Source organism: Anarrhichthys ocellatus, unplaced genomic scaffold, assembly GCF_004355925.1.
Source record: "Anarrhichthys ocellatus isolate YVR2014 unplaced genomic scaffold, GSC_Weel_1.0 scaffold7, whole genome shotgun sequence".
Classification (NCBI taxonomy): Eukaryota; Metazoa; Chordata; class Actinopteri; order Perciformes; family Anarhichadidae; genus Anarrhichthys; species Anarrhichthys ocellatus.
Window position 1 is genome coordinate 6,878,195 of NW_022280037.1, and position 9,226 is coordinate 6,887,420.

At 44.0% G+C, this 9,226-nt stretch overlaps 1 protein-coding gene across 3 annotated transcripts in view; it reads left to right on the top strand.

The window, feature by feature from the left end:
* The first annotated feature begins 387 nt into the window (after positions 1-387).
* The window catches only part of luzp1 (leucine zipper protein 1), a 40,805-nt gene continuing 31,966 nt past the window's right edge, over positions 388-9,226 (top strand). For all 3 annotated transcript variants that reach the window (XM_031847160.1, XM_031847159.1, XM_031847161.1), the window contains exon 1: positions 388-684. The gene's annotated coding sequence lies outside the window, so the exon portion shown is untranslated. The remainder of the gene's footprint in view (positions 685-9,226) is intronic.

Consider the following 9,226-nt stretch of genomic DNA (forward strand, 5'->3'; position numbering starts at 1 on the left):
AGGGACCCGTCCTGTGGTATACGATGGGAATCTTGAGGTAAATTAGTTCTTAATGCTATGCTATATCCACATTGTATTACAAAGATAGTGCTATGGAAGTGTTGTGGAGGATCATGGTATACCAGGAAGTGTTATAGTGATCTTATGCTGTTCAATTCAAAAATATGTTGTGTGTGTAGAGCGAGAAAGTAGGAGAGAGATTAACTCAGAGTATATTAAAATACACACAACCTCTCTTTAGATTCGTTCCTCCCCACCGGCCAGACTTGCCTATGTTATGTGGGGAAGAGGGGCGGGACCTCGCAGCCGAGAAGGGCGTTCTCTCTGCGGTCAGACCGGGCAGAGTCATCCCGAGGGGTGGGTCCTCCGGCAGCAGTAAAGGAAAACCCACCTTTTTTCATTGTTAAGGACGCGGTGGAATGTGATGGTTTGATCTCAAACGGACCAGGGAGGGGAATATCCAAAAGGAAAGGACCGAAGAAAGTGATTTAGGGAAAGGGGGGGAAACAAAAAACGCAATTCCCCCTGTGTCCTCCAACTCTCTGGTTGTGTCTCAGAATATGTGGATGAACTTGTCCTCGCCGTGTCGGCAGCAGCGAGTCCTACCGTCCGCATGAGCTCCAGCCGTGTGAAGTTGTGGATTTAACGCTGAGTTGTTCTGTCCCGGCGGTGGACCAGCTAAAGGTAAAGTTAGTCTTTATTGCTGAGAGTGTTTTGGGTTTCATGGGGAGCATGGGGACACGGTTTTTGGGGGGGGGGTTTCGACAGCGGCTTCCTGAGTTGGATCCAGTCAATCGGGACTGCATAAGTCTGAACTGCGGCAAGTTTTTCAACCCTCCTCTTCCTCCTCCTCCTCCTCCTCTGCTGCTTTTGTAGCCAAAAGGAAGCATCCAGGACTGCGGTGAAAACCTCAGGTGGTTAAAATGTAGCGGTGCACATTTCATTTTGTTAACATGTCGCAGTTTTTATTCAAATGTTTCGTGTATTTGACGTCAACGCACTAAATAACGCCAAGCTTTTTTTAGGCTACTGCATAACAAGCCATAGTTCATAACACGAGGTTGATGAAAACAACAAAAAAATCGGAAGTTAGCTTCATGTAAACGCGCTTGGTATTTATGTCGTCTGTTTTGGGAAGGATATCTTCGAAATGTAATTCAACTCAAGTCGTTAGGAATTTGAGGGTATTTTTTATTTTTTTTTATGAACGAAGTCAAAATGTTTCAGTATCGGCAACATAAACTAGCATATGTAGACTTTGTACCTGACTGGCTCTCTTTTCCTTCAGTGTAAGGAAGCCTGAAACAGTGTTTACACACAAACACAGATATAGTTCCTACACGTTGACTCTAAAGTTTAGAGTACTTTTACAAAACGGTTGATATGTGCTAGATATGACATTATGTTAGTAGCTACTGCAGTAGTTTGTGTAAAGTAGGATACAATGTATTGACTGTCTTAAATATATTTTGTTGCTGGTTTAGTCCCACTTTGGGCACTATGATATCTCAACTGAGCAGAATAGTCCCCCTAAGGACATTACACCCTGGAATAGACGTGTGGAGAACAGACACGAACCACTGAAAGAAGGTTCTAGTGGTTTCACTTTGAAGGGAATTTGAACACCACCTGCATTTCGGTGTTTAATCAGTTGAATGTGTTCACGGTTAATTAAGCCGTTTTGACAGCAGCTGTGGTGACAAATAAGTTGTGCAAATATTCCTGTGCAGTGGTCAGTTTTTGGATGGTGAACAACCTCAGTGTAACTGTCAAAGAGCTGAATCCACCTCGGATCTATAGTGCTGAAATTAGTAATTAATAGACAGAAACATAATGGTAATTTATCAAGGAAAAATGCCAAATATTCTCTGGTTCCTGCTTCTCTAATGTGAGGGTTTGTTGCGTTTCTCTGTCAGTGTGACTGTCATGAATATTTTGGAGTTTTGGGACGCATATAATAAGCAATTTGAAAGATGTCACTTACAGCTTCGGGAGGCCTTTTTTAAATATAATTGAATAGCTAAATTAATAGAAGTTGACGCATTAAGTCATAACCAAAACAACCAGAAGTTGTAAGACATGTTTGCTCTGTTTAAGTTTGGGTGTTTGTTTTCCTTCACGTGGGATGGAATGTGTTGGGCCTGCACATGAATGCAACTAAGGTGGCAGAGCACGAAATCTGAACAGTGTGTGCCCTGTGCTGCCTCACCAGAACAGGTAGGTGTGTGTGTGTGTCAGTTAACAGCAGAAAAGGTAGTTGTAGTGGTGGAATACTAATCTGCCAGGTGGGGCTCGTAAAGAGCAGCACATGGAGGGGACCTGCCTTGACCTGTTTCAGACATGAAAGAGACAAAAAGAAAAATCGCTGATGACTTTCCAGTAAGGCTCACCCTCCCAGCCAGCTGTACATCATACCAGCTGAGCTACCAGCTTGAGCTGCTGTGAACCCCCTTTCCTCCTGGACTTAACACAGGCACTTGCATGGCAGCTTGTCCCGGCAGTGGATCTGCGAAGAGGGTTTCCTGTGGTATTTTGGAGGGGATTGTGACCCTGCCTGTGGAGGGAATGTATGCAGTTTATGCCAAACGTTGCGAGAAATGCAAAGGGAAAATCAAATGAGAGTACCAGCAAAGAGTGAGATGTCAAATTTTTCCCCGATCAGTGCTTCTTCCGTGCATGTACAGTCTTTGGGAAATCATGCGGCACGTTTGGTTTGGTTGCATTGGCCCTCAGGGGGACTAATTCAGAGCAACTGAACACGATTCCTCAGTGATGATAGCGGTTAATGCTGACACAGTAAGGGTGGCCGCCACCACCTGTTTTGTGATCTTGAAAGTGACTTCGATGGAAACAAGTGAAAGCTACACAAAGACCGAGTTTGCGCCATGTCCTGTCCAGGAGTTGTCGCCTGCCATGCAAAGTAATAATCATAGCCCTTGCTCCTCTTTTATGACCTGGGCTATACCACGCATGATTGGTTTTCCACTCCGCAGAATGCCGCGACCGCCCTATGAAACTGCCTGCGCTGCTTTGGGTGAAACCAAAAACTAATCATTATGGGTGTCCAATAAGGGTAATTATCAGACTAAGCACTGGACCTGGGGATTACAGAGTGGCTAAATGACTGCTCTGGGGATTAAATTAAAATATTGAGGTTTTCTGCCTGGGAGAATCAAACCGCTGGGAATGTCAAACCCCAGCCCGTCGGTGGTAGTATTACTGCCACTTGGCACATCAAGGTTTATGCACAGAGCCTCTGCTGTTAATGCAGCACCGTCACATCAGTGTGGAATTACAGTACACGGACGTTGACGTAATTTGTTGCAAGTGCGCACAAATAGAAATGGATATTTGGATGGAAACGCGTATTGAGTAATGTATTATTCTCAAAATCATCAAGAAGAGGGCAGAACACCACTTTCAGTGCATGGCCTTCAGTATTAAAACAGGTAACGCACCAATAACATCTAACAATTATCAACTCATTAATTAACTGTTAACATAATGAAGACTCTCTCAAATGAATACATATTAAAAGAAAAGTCAGCACCCATATGAGCAGACCTATGCATCCTAATATGCTGTAATGGATATAGCTCAGATAGAATGTGGACCAGATGGTGTTGCTTACTGTTAGTGGTAGACTCTCACTTTTAGCCTCCGTAACCCTCTCACCCAGGAATAGAGCAGCGGAGGATGCACACACAGGACTCAGAGTAATATCGCAGGCGTTACAATTCGGGGGCGTCCTTGAAATAGCACAGATGAATCATGGTCTCTTAGAGGCTTGTATTAAAGCCCACACACAGCCTGTGTGTGTGTGTGTGTGTGTGTGTGTGTGTGTATTTTGTTATAACGCAATAATGGGACTCCGTATCCGGGACAGAGGCTGCTGTTGACAATACGAAGGCCAGCTGCTGAGTATCTATTAGCAGACTTGGAGGAAGATGGCTTAATGCCACGAAGACGCACACATGAGACTGTGCATGTACATTCAGTGAGTGTTAGAGGCAGGAAGATCTGACCCTCCAGCTTCCCAGAACGTTGTGCTTTTCTTTTGCGATTGTAAACTGAACATATTGGCAACAATCAGGCTTATCATGAAAAAATAACCAACATTTCAGCTCGTCCGATTTTAGGAGTTGCTGCTGTTCTCCGTTTTACAAAAATTTAAGTTAAATAATTTGAGTTTCTTTACCGCTGAGAACTTAATTTTGGGTTCTTGGAACTATGTGTATGTGGTTTACACCCATCAGAGTCTTGAGTTGGTTCTTCTTTGGATCCTTTCTTACCCTTTTCCTTTCCCCATCACCTCCTTCTGTTTTTGCCTCTCCTCTACTGTATACATTAATTTCCCCCTCTTTCTCCTTTTCTCCCGCTCCTTTTCCCTCTCTTCCCTCCCGCCTTCCTTCCTCCCTCCCTCCCGCTCTGCCAGTTTTCTTTATCAGTGGTGGGCCAGTGACAGGGCAGGGCTCTGTGATTTCAGCTGGAGTTCAAACTACTTGAACCGTGCGTGCATTTGTCAGTTCGTTGTGTGTGTGTGTGTGTGCGTGTGCGTGTTATGTCTGTCTGCCGAAGCATTTTCGCTCTGCGCTGTTCCCAGCCCTGTCGATCTGTCATCGGATACTAGAGGCCGAGAGTGTCAATCACTCAGCGAGTAGTAGCCAGAAGTACATCTCGGCTCTAAGTGTTCACAGGCCTCGCTCAGGCTCTCATTAACGCATACACTGACACACAGAGCAACAGATATGTGCTCTCACTCGTCACAGAATTCAAAGCAAGAATGGATTGTGTTCATACGATTCCTTCTGCGTGTGTGAATGAATCCCCCTCGTTAGTCCTCCAAAGTGTGCCAAACAGCCTCCTCATTACCAGCCGCCCTGGTGGGCTTTCTGTCCCGTGGTGGAGTGGTCACTCACTGAGGCCTCACCACACAGGTGACTGTGAACCAGTGAAGGCTGCAGGTGCACGTGACTGCATCACGTCCAGCACGCAGCAGTAGATATCTACGATAACATTGACTCAAGTCTTCTCTTTTTTTTTTTTTTTTTTTTTTTTTTTTTTTTTTTTTTTTTTTTTTTCACCCCATCAGAGCAGGTGGAAAAAGTAGAGTGAGATAAATGATCTGTTTCCAATCGGCCTTTCCCACGGCAGACGTTTTGACATGTCACAGTAGGAAAAGCACAGGTGTTACTGATAACGATGGCTCTGCTCTATTCAAGTGTTCCAAGTGAGAGTGACATTGAGCCAACGTGCACGGACCTGAAGTCAAAACGGCTAATACACTTGATAAGTCAAAATGACTATCATGAAAAAGGCCTATTCTAATCAGGTTATTTTAAATTATTGTAATTTAACAATGTGCCAGATTTTGATTCGCAATCAGTACACATAAAAAATGGCCGCTCCGACCATCCTGCTACGTTGATTTGAATGGGAATGCCTCTTCTACCGCTTTTCTATTTTTATGGATGTAATACACCCAGATAGTGTATAGGGACCTCTCTAGCTGTATATTCTGGTATACAGTCTGTATTTTGTGTCATAATCTTCAGCAGCATTGCAAGATTGTCTAACCAACACTCCTATTTAACCAGTCAGCCAAACTGACATCTCTGGTATTTACTGACCTGTTATTGAGTTGCTGTGTGGTTGTTGAACCCGTCACATGAACGGCTGGTTATAAAATAGGATTTTATGGGGGCAAATTAGGCTGTTGTTGAATGATCAGCTTTGTACACCTGACACAAACTGTTGGTCTGAGCTAAAATCTTATGCCCATTAATTGTTTGTAGCGAAGCTCTTCCACTGAGAAGCTGACAATAATGACTCATCGACTCTGAGGAAAAACGTGCGTCTTTGAAACATTTACTGAAACTTTTCCGAGGCCTCTGCTCCCTCAGTACTGCTGGGTACCGTCAATGACACATTTCTATTTCCTTCTATTGTTTAATGCGTGACAAGCAGCCTAGCCAGTCATCTAAGATATGTTGTCAGACACAATGCCTTTCCTTCGTCACTATGAAGAAATCCGCACAGCTCAATGCAGAGCTGTAATTGTCCTTTTAAGTCCTCTAGCTGGAAGCCGCATTCAAGAAGATAGCATGAAAACATATATATGACCCTTCCGTTGCTAAATTTACCGCTAGCTCTGAATTATGGTACGTCAAAAAGAGAAGTTAAAAACATCTGGCTGTTAGAACACAACACCCTGAGCATTAGCAGACTCTCGATAACAAATGCATCTTTTTTTGGCAGATAATAAAACTGGCTCACATACTAGACTCACTCTAAAGGTTACTGGCTCAAAACAGGCTCAGCACCATCTTTCAGGAATTTACATTCATGAACACCCATCGCTCCTCTGCATCCCTCAAAACCAGGTGGCTGCCCTGCTGTTGACCATGTGATTGGTCTAAAGCTACTGTAAAAAAAAAAAAACCTCATCTGGTCTTCATTTAGGCTTCCCAACCGTCCACTATTTCCTTATCACACGGCAGCATAGAGAGACGTAGTTATTGTGGAGTTTATACTGAATGAAGAATGTCCTTTTTATTATTTGTGGAATGTTGACGATTCATTCATGTCAGTCATCTTTTCCCACGTTTTTTTCCCCCCATTTTAGCCACTGCTTCCACTTGATCTTGAGTTCTGTGAATCAGTGACTTTAGTCTTTGACCTTTACTCTCAAGGTTTCTGATGCGAGTCATACTTTGAAGTCTGCCCCCTTTTTCTATATATATATTTCCAACAATAACATAATATTATGTGGATGCAAACTGCATCGCAGGTGTAAACATTGATAACCTGTTATCACAATAGATTTCTATGATATGTTTTTTAATTTTTTTTTTTTAATTTTAATTTTTTTAATTTTTTTTTAAGGTTCTTATATTTGAATCGTGGCTTCCTCTGTCTTTCTTTCACGCTGAGCAAAAACCCTCTCTGAAACACTGCCAAGAATGTGTTTGTGGCTGTTAGATATACCCTGATAGCTGCAGGTGATAAGTCCTCTAATGTTTAATCGGCAGCCTGGCCAGCTTCCTCACATGGCTGGAGTTTGGACCACATTGACTAATAATACAGGCCACTCTGCTGCTGCTGTGTTTTGTGTTTCACATGCTTTCAGGTTGACCTGAAACACAAATTTCCGACTGGGTCCTGTGATGGATTTAGGTTTCTGTTGGACATTTCAGCCTCCGATAAGTTGTTTTACAGAAGCTCCCCTGTGCGCCTGTTTTGTTCCTACATTGTACAGGCTCCTCAAAAATGACTACCTCGTCGATCCTGGAGGAAAGAAGTGCAAAGGAAACCGACTTCAAAAGCATGTAGGAGGGAGGGAGGGAGGGGAGAAAGGGCCTGGGAAGCTTTAACAGGGGAGAGCTAAAGTTGAGACATTTCTTGTAAATTCCTCTATGATTTTAGGTGTTCTCCTCCTTTGAGGGCCAATATTCCCCCTCTCTCCAAGCGATTGTTATCATGTCTCGCTCACTCTCTCCTTCTCTATTTGCTTCGCTAAAGAGGAGACCCTGTCACTCCCCCTTCTCCCGCCTGGTCCAGGAGTATTTTTGGAAGTTAATGAAAAGAGAAATCTGAACTGCCTACCCTTAAAAGGCATGTCTGGGTCAGCTGGGTAGAAACTTGTGTTATTAATGTCCATAACATTTTCTATGTGAGTGGGTCGTCTGTGATTGTAAGTATGTGTCGTGTACAGCACAGGAATGCTGTGGTTTGTTTTGGGCGGGGGGCTAGAAGGGAAGGAGGGTGGGCTAGGAAGCAGGCCTACGTCTTCAGGAAGGGAGGGGGGTCAGGGGCATATTTGGCATATTTCAGGAGCCATTCCAGTCTGGTTCAAGATGCATTCTTCGTAGAGATGTGGCTGAGCAGCCAGACAGACAATGATCACAGCGGGGGAAGAAAGGTGAACATAATGCTCATCAGTCTCATGATTGTGGAAGATGGCACACTGAAAGCCATTAGCACAGGTGGTAAAAAGACACGAAAATACCATCTCATGCCACCTAAACACTGGAACAGATGTGTAACGCACCAAGCCTATAACTTCAATAATATCCATAAAAGGCTAAATGTTAAACCATAGTCCTTCACCCAAGCAGCAGGGTTTGTATGTCTTGGGCACCATCACTAAAATGGAATGAATGTTTATATGCAGAGAGCTGTAATACGTCTCTTTCAACCTCTCTTCCGTGGCATTATAGTCACTGCTTCTCTCCCCTAGAATTTATGATGCCTCAGCCTGTTATTTGCAGTCCGATGGCTGCTGACTGACGTGACAGCGGTTGGCAGGAGTTCACCGTAGCGGTACCAGTCCAGTGCTCAGCGGAGGTCGGGTTCATTGTAAGGTCTCGAGTCCGAGTGTTGAGCGCCGAGTGAGCGAGGCTGTTGCAGAGTGCACAGATGTGTTCCTAACCGGCCAAAACATTTATGTTTCATTCTTTTATTTGCTGAATCTTCAAAACATTTTCTTTTTGTTTTAGGAATCACCGTGTCTCAAATCAAAACGACACAAAAATAAACTGATAAAAGAACAAACTGTTAGAATATCAAATACGTCTTGTCGCTGGGTGCTTGTATTGTCCTGACTCTGGGGCTGCTGTTTCTGGGCGAGGCCCAGAGAGACAACATCAAATGTGCTTTGATGCGTCTCAGTCTCTCATGTTTTGATCTTAGTAGGGAAATGTGGATTAGGGAACCACCACAACGGTGGCAGATTGAAAGAAAAAGCTGAATAAATGAGTAGACTTGTAGAATCTGTGCCGAGGAGCAATGAAGCTGTTGTGGCTGCCTGTGGTGGCCTTAGACACTTTGGTTTTCCCCTCAATCTTGGAACCCATCGGCTATCGATCTGACAACGTTTTAGCCTCTGGGGAGCAGCGGCCAATATTTCCGGTGTAGAGACTCGAGCTGTAGCTAAGAAACGACGACCGATATCTGCATGTGATAGCTGATAAATTGATGTCAGACCATAGCTGTTCCAGAGACTGCATTGCAGCCAATGCATTTGGCCTCTTGTGCTCTCCACACAGACTGTTTATCTGCTCAAACGTGATTGGTCAACACTACGCTGACTACAAACGCTTACTGGGAACAGATTGAGAAGTTGAGGGAAAGAAAGATGGACGTCGTGGACTAATGATACCTGTGTATTATCCCCAAAAGTGGCCTTCATAAATTCACTTTGTTGTACATTGTAGCTGCGTTACGT